At 36.5% G+C, this 20,003-nt stretch overlaps 1 long non-coding RNA gene across 2 annotated transcripts in view; it reads right to left on the reverse strand.

Moving 5' to 3' along the window:
* Nucleotides 1-329: 329 nt before the first annotated feature.
* LOC310894834 overlaps nucleotides 330-20,003 on the reverse strand; it is a 47,953-nt gene continuing 28,279 nt past the window's right edge. For both annotated transcript variants that reach the window (XR_014580205.1, XR_014580206.1), the window contains 2 exons: nucleotides 2,579-2,764; nucleotides 330-1,509 (listed from right to left, as the gene is read on the reverse strand). This is a non-coding gene — a long non-coding RNA (uncharacterized lncRNA). The remainder of the gene's footprint in view (nucleotides 1,510-2,578; nucleotides 2,765-20,003) is intronic.

Here is a 20,003-nt window from a genome sequence, read left to right on the forward strand (position 1 = left end):
ACCTGTTGACATGACAGGCTTCACCTTCCCATAATTTATCATTTCTCTAATTTACATCATTTTCTTGTCTGCACAAAACTCAACCCATAATCTCACAACGTTAGTGAAAACAGTAGTCTCCTGCTCTCATAGTGGATGGCACTAGGAGAAAAAAGATGACAGAAGACAAAAGAGAACTCTTTCTGAAAAGAGAAAGGTGAAAAGATGTACATGATAGCCTTTCTTAGTAGGTCTAGCATGTACTGCAAGACTGCTATCATAATACATACAAGCTGGTCATTCTTAGAGCATTTAAAACAAGGATAAATGATCTTCTATATGACCACAATTTAAAATAAATAAATGAATAAATCACTTTAGAACACATTATTTTCTGGCTTTTCTGGCAGAACCAAACTGAGTGAAAAGATATCCCTTTCCTGCATTGCAGACCCATAACTAACCCTGATATGAAATATATGATTATTATAGTCATGCTTTCTACACTTTCACTTCTAAATCTACCATTGCTAAATGCAGCATTTTGATATATGACAGGGAAGATTAATGAATTGACTTTCAACCATAAAGATTACTTGTTCATTTTTTCCTATAGATGACGTAGGATCTTTTGTGAACATGTAGATTTGATGATACCATAACTCATATGAGCTGTGGGGCACTACTGAAGTATCATCGGGTTATTGCTGGTATTAATTATAGACTACAGAAAGTTTGGACCTGATTTGGATCTCAAGACTAATATTCACAAACCAATATGAGTTGTCGATAATTCTTTTTCCCCTCCTCCCCAGGGAATTTTGTGTTGAGATTTATTTTAAGTTCCCACAAAAGCTTTTTAAATTCCATGTGAGTGGACTTGTCAGAAATCATCAGGCTTATTTATTTCTTTCAGTGAAACAAAAGTTTAACAATGAAAATAAATAGATGCTTGATATCAGAGGGACACTGAGATGAAAAACATATGAGATCAGATACCAAATTTTGAAAAATATAACTTTTTTTAAAATACTTGAAAAGGTGGGCTGACTTTGAGTTGTTCCTTATCAAGGTGATCATATGTTGTTTGTGTGAGGTACAGCATCAGTGCAGAATACAAATGAAGTAAGCTTATTTTTAGGCAAAGTGACAATGACTTTTTTGCACCACTGATAGATGGGATTTCTTGCGACTATCATTTCAAAAAAATGCAAGAAATAACAAATAAGAAAAAAATATACATAATTGCTTTCATATCAGATTTACATACTTACATTACCTATAAATATTGCAACTAAATGGCATCAGACAATGTAAATTGTGGACAACAACAAAGCTCTTCTAAGGTCTGAGAAGTGATGGCCACTTTTCCAAGTAGATCAGTTGGAATCAATTTACTTGTTAATTGCTTCATTTTCTCTCCCAGATCTTCAGACTGATTTTTCTATTCCAGAAATTGGAAGTTGGCACAAGTCTGCTTGTAGTAAATGGTGTCAGTCTCTGTTTCCTTGTTAATCTCAGTCCATGAGTCTGAGAGAAAAATAAATGGTACCTAATGAAGGGCTCTCTGTACGAGACTTTTCTCCAAATATGTTTCAAGAATGTATTTTTACAGAAAAGTTTAGTACCTAAAGTTCTCTTCGATATTAGCATAATCACAGTAGCCATTTCAGGACTACATATTCAAAAGGAAAATTCCTATTTGAAGAGAACTGCAACTTATTGGACAGAAAACTGTCAGTTAAGCAACCAGGTGCAACTACTGTGTTTTGTTTTCTGCCTGCTTTCACATGCCAGATAGCTCCTGTTTGAATAAGTTTACAAACCAAGAGGTTATGTTTTTAACATACAGAGCTCATAACTCATGGTCTTCTAATTGGTAGCCTAGTAGAGAGGGAAATATGTACAAATGTGCAGAAGATCTCTAGTCCATTAAATCATAAGTAAATATACTATCAAATGAATAATTTCATTTTCATGATTAAAAAAACATATAAACAACATCTTGGTCCAGTTTCAAATTAGATTGAATTGCATCTGGGCAATACATTTAAAAAAAATGTATTAAACATTATTATCTTTTCTACTGTGAATTTAATGTTTTATAAGTCTTTCTTTTAACAGATTTCACGCTTTCATTTGAACATTAATATCCAACATTTCATTTCTAAGCTGCATTAAACAGGCTTGAAAACTAATAGAATTAATTAAAAGTTTTTCTTAATTACTCCACAGTTAAAGCCTTTTTCTTCCAGTGCTAGTACTTAGTTGAGTTTCTTCCTCACGTATAAGCAGAAGTCTTAGTACTTATCTAAGTACTACCATCTTCTCCACCATGTGTAAGAAAGTGTTTATTTAAATTTTTTTTAAAGTTTTTGTAGTCATATAGTCTTTTCCTATTATTTCTATTTCTCCCATTAATGAACCACATATCTTCATTTCTCCATATTTTCATTTCAATACACCAGGCTACTTCTTTATCTTTTCTGTTTGTATAAGCAGACTAATTTAAAGCCCCCTGTAGAAGACAGCTTAGAGAGTTTATAGTTGGTTCCAGAATACTCAGTAATATCTGGCTGACATATGTATATATACTTACTTGCACTTGGCCTTGTTGAACTCCACGAGGTTCACACAGGCCCACCTCTCAAACCTGTCCAGGTCCCTCTGAATGGCATCCCTTCCGTCCAGCATGTCAACGACACCACACAGCTTGGTGTCATTGACAAAGTTGCTGGGGGATCACATCATTCCACTCATATGAGCTCACAACTTATAGTCAGACCTATAAAATATATATATAAATATATTTTATATATATATATAATTATGGAGACCAGAAAATATCTGTAAATGATATTTTTCCATCATTTTCATAGTAAGCATATATTAAGCAATTCTGGTTAATTGTAAGGCTCTACATTTTTTTAGACTGGGCTAAAATTGTTGTTAACTTGAAAATCATTCCCAAGCTGAGCTGCTGCACATGAAGGTTGGTTTTGAGAGCACTAAGAAAATTACTTTTCCCACCTGCAGCTCTTTAAGAAGTCAAGTGAATTCTAAAATGTGTTTCTGATATAATAGCCATATAAATGTCAAAAGAGAGTTTAGTACAGTCACTCCCAGACAGGCAGGATAGGTCGGTAACAAACACAAAAATGTTGATATTATTGATTCAATTTCTACTGCATTATTATGCTTGGAGACAAAAAGTCCTTTCCTTCCACTAAAGTAAGATATCTATCGTCGCACTAAAAATGAACTAGCAAAGCTTCCAGAAAGGAGTTTGGAAGAGAAAAAAATAAATAAATAAAGACAAATTCTGAAGTTTTCTGCATCACTAATCATATTGTAATGGCCTTTAAAAAGTCTATATTTTAGCCCCTGTTAATAAAAATTATTTGTTCATATGAATATTCCTTCATCATTACAAAGCAATCATCTTTATGTGGAAGAAAAAACAAATGGACCGTGGACCCTGGAAGAAAAAACAAATTACATTCTTGAGAAGTAGCCCCAGGAAAGATTGTATAACTATTGTATGCATTAAGAAAAAGTCCATGAAATAAAGTAGGCACTCAGACTCATTACTTATTACAACCTAAAACATACCACTAAATTGCTTAAAAAAGTAATGAAAAGATAAAAGTGCATGCTTCATCTTATATATACTAACTAGTGAGTGATTATATCTTGAAGAGATGTTCTTTGATGTTTTCAGAATAGAAATTTCCAGAAATAGTGCACCTTTAATGCCACCAAGGGGAATTATTAGGAGTACTAAAAGTGATATCATTTGTTGCCAAAGACTTCTCGACAGAGAGAGTTGGATCTCCAGGGCTCCCAGTGTTGCCATTGTTTCCCCTTTTCATTCCTCACATGACAGGTGGCAAAATAGGAGAAGTTAGGATTGGTTTAAAAATCGTCTTTGCCCTTCCTAGGTATATCTAGCACAGAAATCTGCAAGCCCATAAGGAGAGTCATGCTGCAGTTCCGCTCTCAGCGCACTGCATTGCCACAGATCAGCATCCCAGGGTCTCCAGCACAGCACAGGCGGATTGGCTGAACTGCATTAACAGAAGTGGTTTTAGTATCAGATAAGAGAACTTTCAGTATTTTATTAGACAGCCCTACCATATGCAAATCCAGGCAGTTGCACTGTCTTAATGCCAGTCTGCTTTTAAACACACTGGCTTTTTTGGTCACTCCAATGAAAATGATCTCAAATTACCATATTACTCAGGCTGCATGTTACAACATTAAGTTTATATCACTACTTTATTTCTTTAATAATTTCACTTTAACCAGTTAAAAGTTACTCTTTGAAAAACATTTTTCAGGCGCTTTATGTTTGTTTCCCTTCTTACATGCTTTAATTACAGAACAACACAACGCAGATAATTATCTGTATGGCTAAATCCATTCAGCAGAGAAAGAAAAAGAATAATTTATAACTAAAAATTAATGCAACACTTTTAAGAAATATTAAGCCATTTGCAGGAAGCCACCCATAAATATGCCATGCACAAAAATTATTGGTTGAACAAGTCTAAAATTTCAATAGAATTGAATTTTTGTTCACTTTTTACCTTCCTTGTCAGCACAATTTAACAACACCTTGCACTTCTTTGAAAAGCAGCCACCTTAAATCAAATAAAAGTCTCATTAAATTTTCCATATCCTCCTTTAGAGAAATGCAGAGTGATATGGCATTTCCCATTGTCTGTGCTTAGTGCTGTTTAGCAGGGCTATTGAAATGATGCTAAGACAGCAGTACAGGTGGATGTAGAATGTATTAATAACAAAATAATTAGAATGTCAAAGCTCATGAATTAGCACTTTTCAAATTCAACTCCAATCAGCAGATTATGGTTCTTGTGCCTCATGCAAAATATAAACACTGCAATTCATTACATACACATCCTTTTTTTTCTTTTTTTTCCTCCTTGCAGGCATCTTTGCCAGTGAGTGTTAAATTAAGAAATTAATCCTTCAGAGGTCAATGAAAAAGGCTTTATTGGTGTTCACAAAATCAAATACTTGGAACAACAAACAGTCTGGGCAGCTCCCCCAGCCCAGTATATCACTACTCCATCTGTGTTTAGCATTTCTTTCCTAGACACTTGGAGGGAATTTTTCAGGCTGTGCTGAAAATACAGACAGTTCCCTGCTATTGCTCCCTTGTCCTGAAAAGTCAAACTTCATTTCATCCATAAACAATGTTAGTTTTTTAGGGGAAAGTGTGGAAGCAATAGGTTTAAATCCTTTCTCCCTGATCTACTCCCTCAAGACTCTATCCTTTCATCCTTTAAACACACAGCTTTCTGCTGAACCATGTTCCTCTCATACATCTTCCTTTTCTTGCATGGTGCAGAGATATGAAACCTCTCTGTGATATTATAATGGAAAATGATATGTACCTATGAGGTAATATTTGTTTAAATTGTAGAAAAAATAAGATTGGGGGGGAGGGGGAAGAAGGCAGTAAAAAACTCTTTTGTTGGTCTACACCACCATAAACACACAATCAAATAATAAATCACATATAGTCACTGTATCATTTTGACATAGTATTCTGAGCCATTGGTTTCATTATCTGGTGTCACAAAGGAGAGTTCAAAAATTTGGGTAACAATTCCTGTGGGTGAAAACAGGTTTTATTATTTATAGGATATTTTTTTTCCCCACATAGAAAACCTGATGGAATGTGTCACTGATGAGTTACCAAGAAAAAAAAAAAAAAAAGTCCTTCAAAGAGTCCAATGCTCTTTAAGGCAGTATTGCATGGCAAGAGAATCTTCAGTGACTCTAGGGAAAGATACACTTTATCTGGCATGCATCCAGTGCACAGCTCTTTAATAAAACTGATGGACAGTTATTTTCTTAACCCTGTGATCCTCTGTACCATTGATTTTCCTACTCTGTAGAAATGCCTATGTCAAAGGGCAGAGCCTCTGAGAGTACCTAATGTGACGTGATTAGCTTGTTTTCCTAATAGTATCAAAGACAACAGCCCTTTCTATTTAAAAATACTTCTTTATCTATATACAAACACTGTATATACTGTTGCACTGGAAAATGCAAACTTGAGTTTCTGTGCAGTACAACACCACTATAAGAAAAGTTACCTTTTTTGTAACTGCCTAGGACGTTAAAAATCAAAGACCCAAACAAGATTCCGCTTTTGTGGCCGGCTGTGATTTTCTTTTTCCCTTTTCAACCTGTAACTAATCATTAAGTGTCTATCAGAAAATAATTCCCTTTTGCCCCCAGTATCAGCACCACCTGGGCTCTTCCCTTGCTACGGTATTCCCTTGGAACATCTTGTTCTACTAATGCTAACCAACTTTTTTCTCAGTCTCTAATAAGCAAGCCAAATTCTGAGCAATTATTCTCCAATAGTACTTGGTTTTGAAGTTTGATGTCTTGTATTTTAAACCTGTAGAAAGGTTTTCATGCTTTTAAATTCGTCTATTTTTCTAATTATATCAGCTGGTCTAGTAAAAGGTTTTACATGTCCCCACAAACCTGACTTAACCTGGATTGCAAAGTATTACATTCATCTTTTCATGGTTTTAATGGGTATTCTACTAAGACCTTTATGTTTGCAAATATCAAAGACTTTGCTGAATGTTATAAAGTTGATCTCTTACAGCTGCCAGTTAATTTATTTAAATACCAAATATAATGCATTTTATATTAAAAAACTAGCGAGGGAACAAAAGAAAAAGCATTCTTTGTCTTTATTTCCCTAGCAGCATCCTAGCCCTGCCTGCAGTCCATTCAATTTAGGGAATATATAATCTTTCTGTAAATTTCATAAGTGAGTGCTGCCTGGTTATTATCACTGCAGAATGTCCAGCAAGAGGAAGCAAATCTTGCAGAGGGATGACAGAGTATTCGTGTAGTTTTGCATAAACATTGGATAATGGCTCCCCTCTGAGAGATTTGTAATACTCTGATATCAAAAGACTTATGCATTAAAAATAACAAGAATGCATATCAGATTAGCCTTTTCACACTTTAGAATTATGTAGCTTTGAAGAGCACAAACTTAGTAACCGTGTAACTCCCATTTGATTCTTTATGGACCTCATGTGAAATGAGGTTTTCCAAAATAAAACAGATCCAAAATTATGTATTGAAAACTGAAATTATTAATCTGTTTATGAACATATCAATTTATTATTACAAATAAAAAACATTCAAATAATTGGTCTAGTCTTTGTAAGCAATTTATGGATCTCTGGAGTTTTCAGTCAACAGACATGAGCTCATACTATTCTGGGACTCTCCTGTACACAAACAGCAAGATCAGGCCAAATAACTTTGCCAAGAATTATTTCTGTACTTGCCCCTTTACACAGATCTCATATGCAAATGTCAGGGACATGTCACGTACCCAACAGACAGTATTTCATCCCATAGGAGGGAGGAAAAACTAAGAAACTTTTTTTCATTTCCTTCCACTGAAAGATTCTTGCACCCAGGAAGGTCTTACCCAGCCTTGTGTAAAATGGCATTGGCAGTAGGACTGACTTCATTCCTCTGGAAAAACATGGTTCTCAACCTAGAAGTGCTTAATGTTGCTGAAATTCTCCTGACAAAGAGGATACACTTTTCTTGGCTCACCATTTATCCCATTTGTGGGTATTAAACTACTGATCCTGCAAGACATTGAGTGCCTCCAATTCCCACTGAAATAGAATATAATCTGTAATATATCTTAAAGTTATTTGCCTCTTTTCACCTTAGGAGTAAACTTCCTGATAAATTAATGCACGTTAAGCCACCATTAAGTTTTAAACAGCAATACTCTGTAAGAGTGCTCTTTCTTAGCAGTTTTTAAAAGAGCAGCAGGCAACAGAGGATTTCTGAGTGACAAATCTCATCTGTTAAAATGCATTAGGAAGAAACCCAGACAACTTCACAAAGGGTGGAGTCCATGAACTGGAAGGGAAAATGTCCCCATGTTCATTTTCCCAATCAACCGGTAGTTTGAGCGTGACCCAGTGATCCCAATACACCACCTGGTTGACCAGAAAACATTCACTACCCATTACCTCAGCTTGGTGACCTCTGCAGAAAACTATAACAAGCCAGTTCTTCAGATGTTTTTTCTCTGAATCCCAACCCTCTTGCCAACTGTAAGGTTGGTCTTAATCATTTCAAAAGCATCATTATCTGAAGCTAAACAAAAGACATGGATTTGTTCAAGCATAGTGGTTTTGTTATGTGGGAATTACCAATCCCGTAAGTACAATGAGATCTTAAGCTTCTGGCAGCAGCAGCCCTTTTCCTGATTTCATCAGATTTGAAAAACATAGGAATTAATCAAGGACTACAGTTCCTCGCCTCCAAAAACAGCTTCTGTCCTTATACCTTATACCCATCTATCCTGACTGATCATCTCAGAGTCTTCCTACATTAAACAAGTGCTAAAGAACAGATCGGTAAGCCAAGTCCTAGTTAGCCTTCCCCACACCCTAAAATCAAGCCAGCTCTAAGCTTAAGCATCACTGTGGCCCATGTCTAACTTCATATACTACTATCACCTCTGGCAGAACAAGCTTCTTCAGCCTGGATAGAAATCTCCTTATATTACTTCAGACAGCATGGTCCACAGGGCTTCATAATGGGCTGTTAGGTAGGCTGATTAACTGATTTGGTCTGGGAAATTTAACATGGTAGTGCAAATACTAATCAGGAAAAAGTATGTCTAGGGTTAAGGTAATGCTATGGACTAAAGGGGCTGCGGAATTCAGTTTATTGCTAATTTCTGAAAAATATGGTGAGTTAATAGGATGGAGTGTTTGCAGTGGTAAATGTCTCATATTTATTGGAGGGTAAGACTGGAAATGGTCAGGGGTAGTTTTGGGGTTTGTTCTTGTGTGAGGGTGAGAGTTCAGAGCTCCAGGCATTAAAGAACTGGTATTTCAGAATACACTCTGAGTGCCAATTTATTTGTCTCTGTTGTAGTCTGTCCTGGCTGGTGGCAGAGGCATTTGGAAATTTTAATGCTATATATTTAGACACACTAAGCTTTGCCTCACTCTTGGTTCAATCTCTAATCCCTGCAAGCATTATCATAAACCAATAAATCTGAAAAGAAATGATAAATCATTTAATCCAGCTGATATGAGTCAGTAACTATGCCAAAGACCATCCTGAAAGTTAGAGGAAGTTTAGCTCTTCACTCTTCTTTTATCCTATTCTAAACCAATCCCAAACACGATCTTGAACCTTAACCTTATTTCAGCAACTTTCACCCAGCTTCACACTAAATACTGGCAATTCACTGAAGGAAAATTATACTTTTTACTGCTTTCTATAAACCCACACATCTGAGAAGGAAGCTGGTATGAGGGAGTCTCTGTCTTCAAGTCCATTCTTCAAGATAAACAAGATGGTATGGTGGATGCTGGGGTGAAAATATTTGGTTGAGGTCTTGGGGTTTGAGCTGTTGTGTTACTGGTCAAGGCTACGTCACACACAGTGAGGGCAGAAGTGAAGCTTGCAGATTGCAGAAGTGAATGCTTTCCATTCAGGTCAGGCTGCAGTTTTCTAACTACAGGTGGGTCTAGAGCTGGAATTAGCTTATGGGACAACACTGAGTAGGTTTTATTCCTACAGAAAGGAAGACTCTCACAGGTCTGAGTCATACCATGGTGTTCATGGCAATGAACTGTCATTTCATTCCAAAGTAGTAGGGTCACGGAAGTACCACTGATTTTAGGACAGAAATTAAAAAAAAAAAATGTATTAGAACAGAATTAAAAATAATAATAATAAATATTATAGGCAAAAATGTACAGGTAAAAATATTATTATACTCTGTTTTTTTGTGTTCTTTATCAGTCCCACTACCGTCCTGTGAGACATAGGGGTCTTGTACCCTTGGAGTTCTTTTTATTTTGCCAGTAAGAACTCCATACCTTAAAAGTCAGCCTATTTTTTAATATATAAAACAAATTTTATTCATATACATTAAATGAATGTGCATTTTCCATTTACACCAGAGGGGCCATTTCTTCCTGGATTTCTTATGAGTCATATAAGCATAAAATCAATTGACCCTGTAAATCAGCATGAAATAATCTGCCTTCAAGAAAACTAGCTGGAAGTATTTATGCATTAAGGACACTGTCCTCCAAACCATAAAACATCGGTCAAGCCCCCTTGCACAGGATCTGCTGAAATACAAGAGAATTCACTGCACAAGTTGTAGAGAAACCTTCTTGCTCAGCAGACAAGGAGTGCCTAGTGATGCTATAAATCAACCTGACCTACACTATCAGTCTACCTGCTGTTCTGTCACATACCATAGATGAGGCTAGAACAGGGATGAGACAGGAAACTTGCCTGTGGGGTACTGTTCAACCAAGGCTATGAATTTCTCTTCAAACCCTTGTGTGCACTACAGGAAACAAAACTGTGTCAAAGCAAACCTGAAGTCACTATCCTATCATTACCCTCATTGTTTAATTTTAGCATATTCCATGCTATACTTTTAGTTCCTACCAATTATCACTCTCTCAAAAAACTCAGACACAAACTCCCAGTTAATACAAAAATATAGATGAGTTAAGGGTAAAAGAATTTAGCTCTATAGATGTAGGTTGTGCCATGTAAGTTAGCCTTTGGGATGAAATATTCCCTGTCATTTGGATGCTTGCCCAAATTGTATTCGTTTCACAAAAAAAAAAAAAAATTCCTATTGAAATTTCCCTAGCTTTCATAAACAAGTTACAGCTCAGCTCACAAAATAACATAGATACAAAAAGTCTTGGAAGCCCACGTATCACCTCTCAACCGGACACCAAGTTGAAGACACCCTTGAGTTTCTTCCTGACTCCTTCCACCTTTGAGAAAGTTTTTCTAATCTCTTGCAAGAGGTAGGACTGTTTCTTTTCTCTCCATTTATAAATTGGTACAGCTGAGGTTTTTGCCAATTGGCATTACAAGTCTTAAACAGCCACTTAAACTGGGCAGTTAACTTTGTTAACTTTGTATTGTGGTTTAACCCAGCAGGCAACTAAGCACTGCATACCCATTCACTCACCCTCCCCACACCATACAGTGGGATGGGGAAGAGAATTGGGGAAAAAAGGTTTGAGATAAAGTCAGTTTAATAGAACATAAAAGCAAGAGATAATACTCATCGTTAATAAACAACAACAACAATAATAATAAAAGTATACACAAAGCAAGTGACACACAATGCAATTTCTCACTACTTGCTGACAAATGCCCAGCTAGACCCCGCACAGCATCCTTCTCTTCCTACCTCCCCTCACCCCACTCCCCAGACAACTCCTCCCATATTTATTGTTCAGCATGACACCATATGGTATGGAACATTCCTTTGGTCAGTTTGAGTCAGCTGTCCTTGGTCTGTCCCCTCCCAGCTTTTGGTGCCCCTGCAGCCTCCACACTGGCAGGGCAGAGCGAGAAGCTGAAAAGTCCCTGACTTTTTCAGTAAACATTGCTCTGCAACAACTGAAACATCAGTGTTATCAGCATTATCTTCATCCTAAATCCAAAACACAGCACCATACCAGCCTGAACAATATTCTCTGAGATTAGTGTGATAAACACAGGTCTATAGTTATTTCCTCCTATTTCCCTCTAAGGCATCCTGAATTGTCCTCACCTGCCAAAAATGCCTAGGAATTTGAATCTTCATAGTCTGACACATTTCCAGAGTGACTTCTCTTACTAAAAGGTTAGGCTAGAAAAAAATACAGCATTTCTCAAACAACTAACTTTTCTTCCTATAGCAGAAAGAAAGTACTTCTTTTGGAAAAAAAAAAAATTATATATACCTATGTTCAAGTGGAGGTCTGTGTTTTGGATTCGAAGGCACCAAATGCATCCACATCACTGAAAGGGGTAGCATTGCAGAAACATGCCTGTGATCAGTGCTTCCCACCCAAACAAGGTGATGGGTTTGTATCTGACTCTAAGGGACCTATGTTCACATAAGTGTTGTGAAAAGGAGCTTGGGCAAGAAACGTTGTCACTTTCCAAGCTGTTGCCTTAAAGGCACATTAAACAGTCCCAGCCTTTTCATATCCCAGTCTCTATAGATCTTCATCAAGTTATTTACCAGATCTGGCCCTCCTTTCCTTCAGAAATTCAGCAATATGCTCTCATACATAAATACCCCTTTTCCTTAAGGAGAAAATAGGCAGACTGCCATGTGCTTGATAAAGCTTGTTAATTTCCACAATTAAAAATAATAATAATTAAACTGATGTAAGATCTATTTACTGTTAATTTTCATACGGAAAACAACCATCACTGTCTTTACATGAAAAGAGAAAGCCTCTGGTTTTCATACTGAGTTTTCATCTTTGCCTCATGTAAAATTAAAAATGCATTCTATTTAGATCTTCCATGGTGGCAGATTTATGTAGTAGAATCACCGAGACAATAGATTCAGATTTTCCCCCTTCTTGTATGCAGAATCTTTCATATAAATGTAACTAGAACAGAATGCAAACTCTATGAAATTCACTAAAATATATATGAAACTGGGTAGAGATCAATGTTTGCATCTCAGTAAGGTTGGTTGCTACGGTGTAACAAAACAACACTGTTTCATAAAATGGAAGGAAGCAATCTTGTGATACAAATGAAAAGAAAAAACGTGTCATGTGGTCTATTCTATTAAAACAGGACATCATTTTATATACAGCATCAAAATTAAATTAAACTGGCTATTCTTTGCTGTTATTTATTTGCATTTCAATTTTTCAAAGCCTTCACTTTTTCAGTTTCAGCATTGCTACTGAAGACTAACGTGGCTGCTTATTTCAGCTTTTCTTTAATTTTCTGCTGATAGATTTTCAATGCAGCTTCTTTTTTTTTTTTTGCAAGTGAAAGTAAATTACCCCATACATTCCTCATCCTTTCTTTGTGCTACAGCATCAATCATACTGAAGGCAACACATTTTCTTAGTATTATTTTTGTAAAACCCATTGAGCAATGACACCAATTCATTCATGTTTGTGGACCTAAAGAGGATGAATAAGTAGTTAACTTTCTGGGCAATGCTAACTAGGCTCTGCATATGAGCACCAAAAATAACTTACATAATTTCCAATATTTAAGGTTTAATTCCTTTCCCTAGAACATAAATATGAATATTCCACTATTGAATCATTTTGAACCTGACTTTCACAATGTAAATTCTAGAACTGGTTCGGGGGGGGGAGGGGGGGGTGGAAATCACTTAGAATTTGTTCTTTTGCTGAAAACAGAACTCTTTGTGGGGGAAAAATAAAAATCAGTTTGGACAGATTTTTGATAAGGCTGTTTGAAAGTTCCCTACTAGCCCACCAACTTAGCTCCTTGACAGCCTACTGAGTCAAAGCCCTTCAACTGTGGAAATGATGGTCCTGACATCCTGCCCCTTCTTTATGTTGTCAGCCATGTAGATGAAACCTCCCACCACAGGCAGTCTCACCAAGCTAACTTGGTGACAATTTTCACTGTTTTCAGTATTTGAAAGAAAAAAAAAAGTTAAATCACTGAGGTTTCACCAGGGCTTCCACAAAGCAACGAAGAGGCAACCTGGAGAATCTCAGAGCATGTTTCAGAAATGACATACGCATACAGAATTAAATGAGTGCTAAAAATCCTTTGTAAATGATTAATGTCAGAAAGGGACTACAAAAGATTTTGAAAACAAAGGACACCTGCAAACTAAGAGTTGGTAAATCCTGACAACTCTGATAAGTTCTCTCATATCAGTGGATTTTCTTGAAATCAAAAGAATTTTGGCACCTACAAAAATCACTAGTTATAGCTGTGCATCTTTCCAACTTTCCCATTCCAAATAGATCTCTGAAAGATTAACTGTTTCTTTAACTTGCTTTTGGACGTATCGAGAAAGAAAAAAAAAAATCTTCATCTTGTATTTTCCTAGAGGATGAGGTTATTGCAGTGATTTTTACAGGCCCAAAGTAGCTTTTCACTGGTGTGTTTTTATTTTCATTTCTTTACTTTTAAGAAGTGACATATCAAGGATCAGGAAAAAAAATAGGAAAGGAAAAAAATCTTTTTCCTGTACTGAAGGAATTCAAATTTCTGCAAACTACATACCAAATTATAAGAAACAGAAGACTGGAAAAGACTGAATTATGGAAACCCAACACTTATGTCGATGAAAGCAAAATCAAAATCAACCTACACTGCATTAAGTCAGGGAAAAAATAAAAGTATTGATTTTCATTGGATGAGCCACAACAGGGGCTATTCCTCCTCTTACTTCCCATATAAGGATATGGAGGTAATGAAAAAGAATTCAAACTCCAGTCTTGGATACGGAGCTAGAGGACTTCAAAGACAATGTGGCAAAACAGTGAACTTCCTTAGTCCTGCTGCCTTACACACAGGTGTCCTAGCTTAGGCAGATAGCTAACATGGAATATCAGATGTTTCCATGTCACAGACATAGTGACATGGAAAACTCACCCAAGTGAGTAACATTTTGGCAAAATTTCTAAGTATTTGTTAACTGTCTCGTAAAATGGAATGACAACAAGGTCAATTAAAAGCAGTACTCCAACCTTTGCCATGAACACAGCAGAGCGCAAAGAAACACATTTTACCATGTCGAAACTGAAGGAAGAGACCTGGAAGAAAGTTTTATTAGTCAGTAAAGTTTTGTTTCTTACCCTCATTTATGCTTTGACAATTCATTTACTTTTTCTTCTTTCAAAAAATAAAGCTGAGCAATTTCAGTTCATGAAAGAGTTCTCAATGACATCAATGTGCTGGGGTGTATGACTATCCTTTCCTATTCAGACCAACAAGTAAAAGAGCTCGTGTTCAGAAAAAGACTTATGGATCCTAATCAATTAAATAATTGAACACATTCTAACTGTAGAATCACTGTGGGGTTGAGGAGTGGGGGCTGGGGTGGAATTGTGTTAAGAATTGACAATATTGCACTGGCATCAAAAAGTAATGTAATTTCCTTTATATTGTTTTAGGAATTTTAGTAATTTGCTGCAGACATCCCAAACTATTTACTCTTTCAAAGTATAAGCATTCAAGCTGTAACATTCAAAATATATGGTAGAGAGAATGGGAAACGTTACTGAAGAAAGATGTTTGTGTGGATATTTGAACGTGTCTTTTTTTTAAATTCAAGTAAGCTTAAGAGTTAGAAATATACATACCATTTGTATGAAATATATATTAATTGGGGGTATGGAATTCCATTAATCTATGCATATTATCAGTGCTAATAGAACCAGAAGAAAAAAAAATGGAAGCTTGAAAATTTATATTGTTATGCTGTGTTAAGGTTTCAGATGCGATGATCATTGGAAAAGCATTTACAGCATTAAAAAACAACATTGCTGTGGTGGCAATGTTGCCAGTGGGTCTAAAGAAAATGAATTGTTAGGGTAGCTTCCACCCCCCCCACCCCCCCCACCCCCCCCCCGCCACAGGTAATCTGGGCGAGAAAACTTTATTCAAAAACTTCACCCAGAAGACCTTAATGGTGTCATGGTTTTGACTGCGATAGGGTTATTTTCTTCCTAGTAGCTGATATGGAGCTGTGTTTTGCATTTTTGATGAAAATATTGGTGATAACACATTGATGTTTTAGTTGTTGCTGAGCAATGTTTACTGAAAAAGTCAGGAACTTTTCAGCTTCTCACACTGCCCTGCCAGGGAGGAGGCTGGGGCTGTACCAGGAGGTGGGAGGTGACACATCCAGGACAGCTGACCCTGTCTGACCAAAGGGATGTCCCACACCATACGGCATTATGCTTGGGAATAAAAACTGGGGGAAAGGAGGAGGAGGGGAAATATTTAGAGTGATGATGTTTGTCTTCCCAAGAAACCATTACACGTGATGGGCCCTGCTTTCCTGGAAGTACCTGGACATCTGCCTGCTGATGGGAAGCAGTGAATTAATTCCTTGTTTTGCTTTATTTGCGTGTACAGCTTTTGCTTTACCTAGTAAACTCTCTTTTTCTCAACCCTTAAGTTCTCACACTTTTACCTTCCTGATTCTCTCCCCAATCCCACTGTGAGGGGAGTGAGTGAGTTTCTGTGTGGTGCTGAGCTGCCTGCTGGGGTTAAAGCACAACAAATGGATAAGGGAAAAAAAATAATAATAACATCAACCACGTGTGAACATGCTGAACCTAAGGACTCTTCTAAAGTATTAAACTTAAAGGTAGAGTGTAGTTTCTGTGCATCCAGCGGATATTCTGTATTTCTACTCTCCAGTAAAAGCCCTGTATGCTTCTGAACTGAGAGCTCAACACAATCACTGATCAAGTATTTCAGTTATGCAGAGAATAGCAGGAAGGGTTTTTACCGGAGTAGAGATCCAGGAAATTATATATTCAGTTTAAACCAAAGACTACCCAAACATGCATTTTTTTCTCTTGTTCCATTACTTTATCAGACTTTTGTTGACAGAGATTAAACAATTATCATAACCTTCAGACACTGCAATCTCAAAAGAAAAAAATTTCTTTCTTTCCCAAGCACTGGTTAACCAAGCAAAGACTGCGTTCTCCTTCTGTGCCTTAGCCCTCTGTGTATTACTCTCAGCAGCTGTTGTATATGAGCCATTTAGACTGGTATCTGTTTGTCAGAACCATCTTCTTAATGGTTCCCTAGTGCCTTTGCCTAAATAGATAGCTTTTACTGATAAATGATAACATTATGTTATACACACTTAACAGAACAAGTGAGATATAATTGAGCCCATCATGAAAGTGCTAAGCAGTGATAAAAGTTTTTTGAAACTGATTTGCAAGGAAAAGAGATTGTGCATGGCCGGTCTCAGAAAATGCACAAGTCTTCATAAAACATTCACGAAATTTTAATGGAGACATATCAGAAAGATGAGCCCATAAAGGTACTCATTGTCTATTCTCAGATGACATAATAGAATCATAGAATGTCTTGGAAGGGAACTTAAAGATCATCTAGTTCCTGGGCAGAGATGCCACCCACTACATCTAGTGGTAATGCTCTCTGAATGTTATTGATAATGAAGCTTTTTCAGCCAATACTCTTTATGTTCTTGTAGGAGTACATCTCTTTGTGATATATTTCCACAAACAAAGTCAGAAATGTCAGATCATTTTCTTAAATATAAAACAGAGAACTGAGGAAATCAGTTCATGTGAATACAACTAAACAAACATACACACACGTATATATATACAAAGCTGAGAAAGATACCTTTGTAGCAAATGCATAATTCATCCCCTGTGAGATAATAGATAGTAAAAGGTTGGTTTCTGATACTTACTTTAACAATCTCATGGTCAAATTTTAACTCACAAAATATCATTCTTTAAGAAAAAAAAAAAGTTCAAAATTAGTGATAAGGTGATACTTCCATGTGTTCTTTGTGTTTCTTACATTTTAAAAACTTGGAGTATATCAGTTTGTCCTTCTCTTTGTCTTTCCAGTTCACAGAAGGCTGTTTTTATGCATCGTATCTCTTTTGAAATCTCTAATCTCCATGCATGATATTTTTTCATCTTTTATTCTCTTATTTTTTCACCTCTGAATTCATTACTTTTTTAGTAACAAAGGTATATAGGACATCTGAAAATTCCAGAAGAATCTTTTGTTCCCAAAATAAAACTTCCTAAGACACTAAAACATTTCATTTGAATTACTGCTGAATTTAGTGACATCTGCTTAAACCAAACATTTTCCAACTAAAATATTTGCAATTTCCCCAAAGAAACAAGTTTATTTTTCCTTCCCTATATTTTTCAAGGCTCTAAAAATGTTTTAAGGTATGTCCACTACAGGAATATAATAATAATATAAAAGTAAATTTAATTTGCAGAATACACTCAATTGGAAAATCTGTATTTACTTACATCCTTTTCCTTACAGTAGGATCTGAATTGTTTTGCTGCAATATTTTTATTTAAAACCAATGTAACATTTAAGTCACCAGCTACTGGGGAATTCTAGGCAAAGGAAAAACACACGAGGACTGCATTATTTTTTTACCCAGAATCTACTTCCGTTTTCTTTTACATTGGGCACTCAACAGATTAGAAAACACCATCAGCGTCATCTAGAATCTCAAAGCTGTATCATTGGACCTGAGTCATTATTAAAGTATAATTAGGTGAGTTTCCTACTGTGACAACTTTCTTCTTTTGCCAGTATTAAAAATAAAATAATCAAATGAAAAGAAAGCTGGTATCAGCCAATTTAGGAAATTCCTAAATTCCTTTCACATTCTTGGCATCACCTTCCACCTGTCACAGAAAAGAACCTTATCAAAGAGAGAGAGGAAAGAAAACTGAATTCTGCTCAGTAATATGGTACAGGTAATAGCAAATAACATGGGGGTGGGAGTGAAACTATGAGGGCAGACCAGGTTGCTTAGCTCTTCCTTCTACAAATTGACTCTTCCTCATGCATTTCTCTCCAGCAGGTCAGAGAAGAGGTAAGGCTAAGATCATTTAGGGCATTTTCCATTTGGGCAAAAGCATAAGAAATTTCTGCAGTAGCTCTGCCTTGCCACCCCATGATGTGGGGTGGGGGGATCAGCACCCAGACATCTGCATCACAGCAGTCAATGACACAAAAAATTCTCAGGTAATATCCTGAAAATAGAGCACTCTATGTCTCACTTTGATGTGATGTCTGTTCTTCAGGGAGAAGGGCTGGAGGCCAGTTTCCAAACTGCAAGCAGTAGAACTGAGGACAAGTAGATGGGCAAACAGAACTGAGGGCAAATCACTGGATTTTGGACACCATTTCTGTTTATAACTTCTCAGAACATATAGCCCTCTGTCCCTAGTCTATTGTGAATCCAATGTAGGAACAGGAGATAGTGGATTAGGGAAGAGCTCACAGCTCATCAAGGCCATCTTCCTTCATCTACCAGGCAGCAGTGCACTTTGAACAGAGAAACCATTTCTTCTTTAAAACTTTCTCATTCTTGTTGTCTGTCCTCTTGTGTGCAGGTCCTTCCCTGGCACTTTAACTTAGGCATGCAGTGACAGAGATGGTACTCCTCTTCTACTTATGCTCCCTACAGATAACTTTTCTGAGTTTCTTAGCTCTTCCTCTCTTGTGTATACTACCTTGTCTCATACTAGGATCATACTACAGGGACAGCACATTGAAATATATCACTAAGACTACAGAGAGAACTGAAACATAATATTTGAGTGGCTATGACTCTTGAAACTGGGGACCCTTCAGAATGCTTTAAACCAGGAGATGGTAGTTTAAATGTACAATAACGAATTCAGGCAACAGGACAGAAAACTATGGCTTGGGCAAAGCTATCAAATAGATGTGCCTTCATATCAAAGTCCAGAGAATGTAACTGGATCTATGGGAAGAAAGGAGAAAGTAAGATCTTATGGTCTGTATTTCTACTGCAAAAAGTCCATGGATTCCAAACATAAACAAGATACCAGTTCAAGAGATCAAAAAAGCAAAAGAAAATCTAAAAACATGACTTCAAATTGAATACTGGAAGATAAGCAGCCTCAACATTGTTTCCAAAGGTCAAGGGAATGAGGAAATGCAATGAGATATGCTGACTTCAGGCAATAGCATTCATTAACAGCATTCATTTTAGTTTGCAAAAGCTGTGGTATTATATGTACAGGTACGCGTCGAATGCAAAAAAAAAATAAAAATTAAAAAAAAATTGCAAAGGAGCAGAGGTAAAACAGTATAGCAAAACTAAAAGTAACAGGAAATAACATATTAAAGTATAGCAAGTTTTAAATCCATGATTGGAAGAGAAACATTTCCATGGAAGTATAGGAGCGCTACATTATACATCTTTAAAAGCTGTGTTTTGTAATACTAAAAGAAGGCCTGTATCAGACAGAAAATACATTATAGCAAGGAATATGCTTGCAAGTAACTTGCAGCTTTCACATTCTAGAGGAAGTTCCTAGGCACTGCCTAAGTCATTGGGCACTGCCTAAGACATGCCACTTTTTGCTGTACAGAATTCATCTGCATTGTTGCAAGAGTCCAG

This window comes from Anser anser, assembly GCF_964211835.1.
Source record: "Anser anser genome assembly, chromosome: 2".
In the NCBI taxonomy this organism is placed as follows: Eukaryota; Metazoa; Chordata; class Aves; order Anseriformes; family Anatidae; genus Anser; species Anser anser.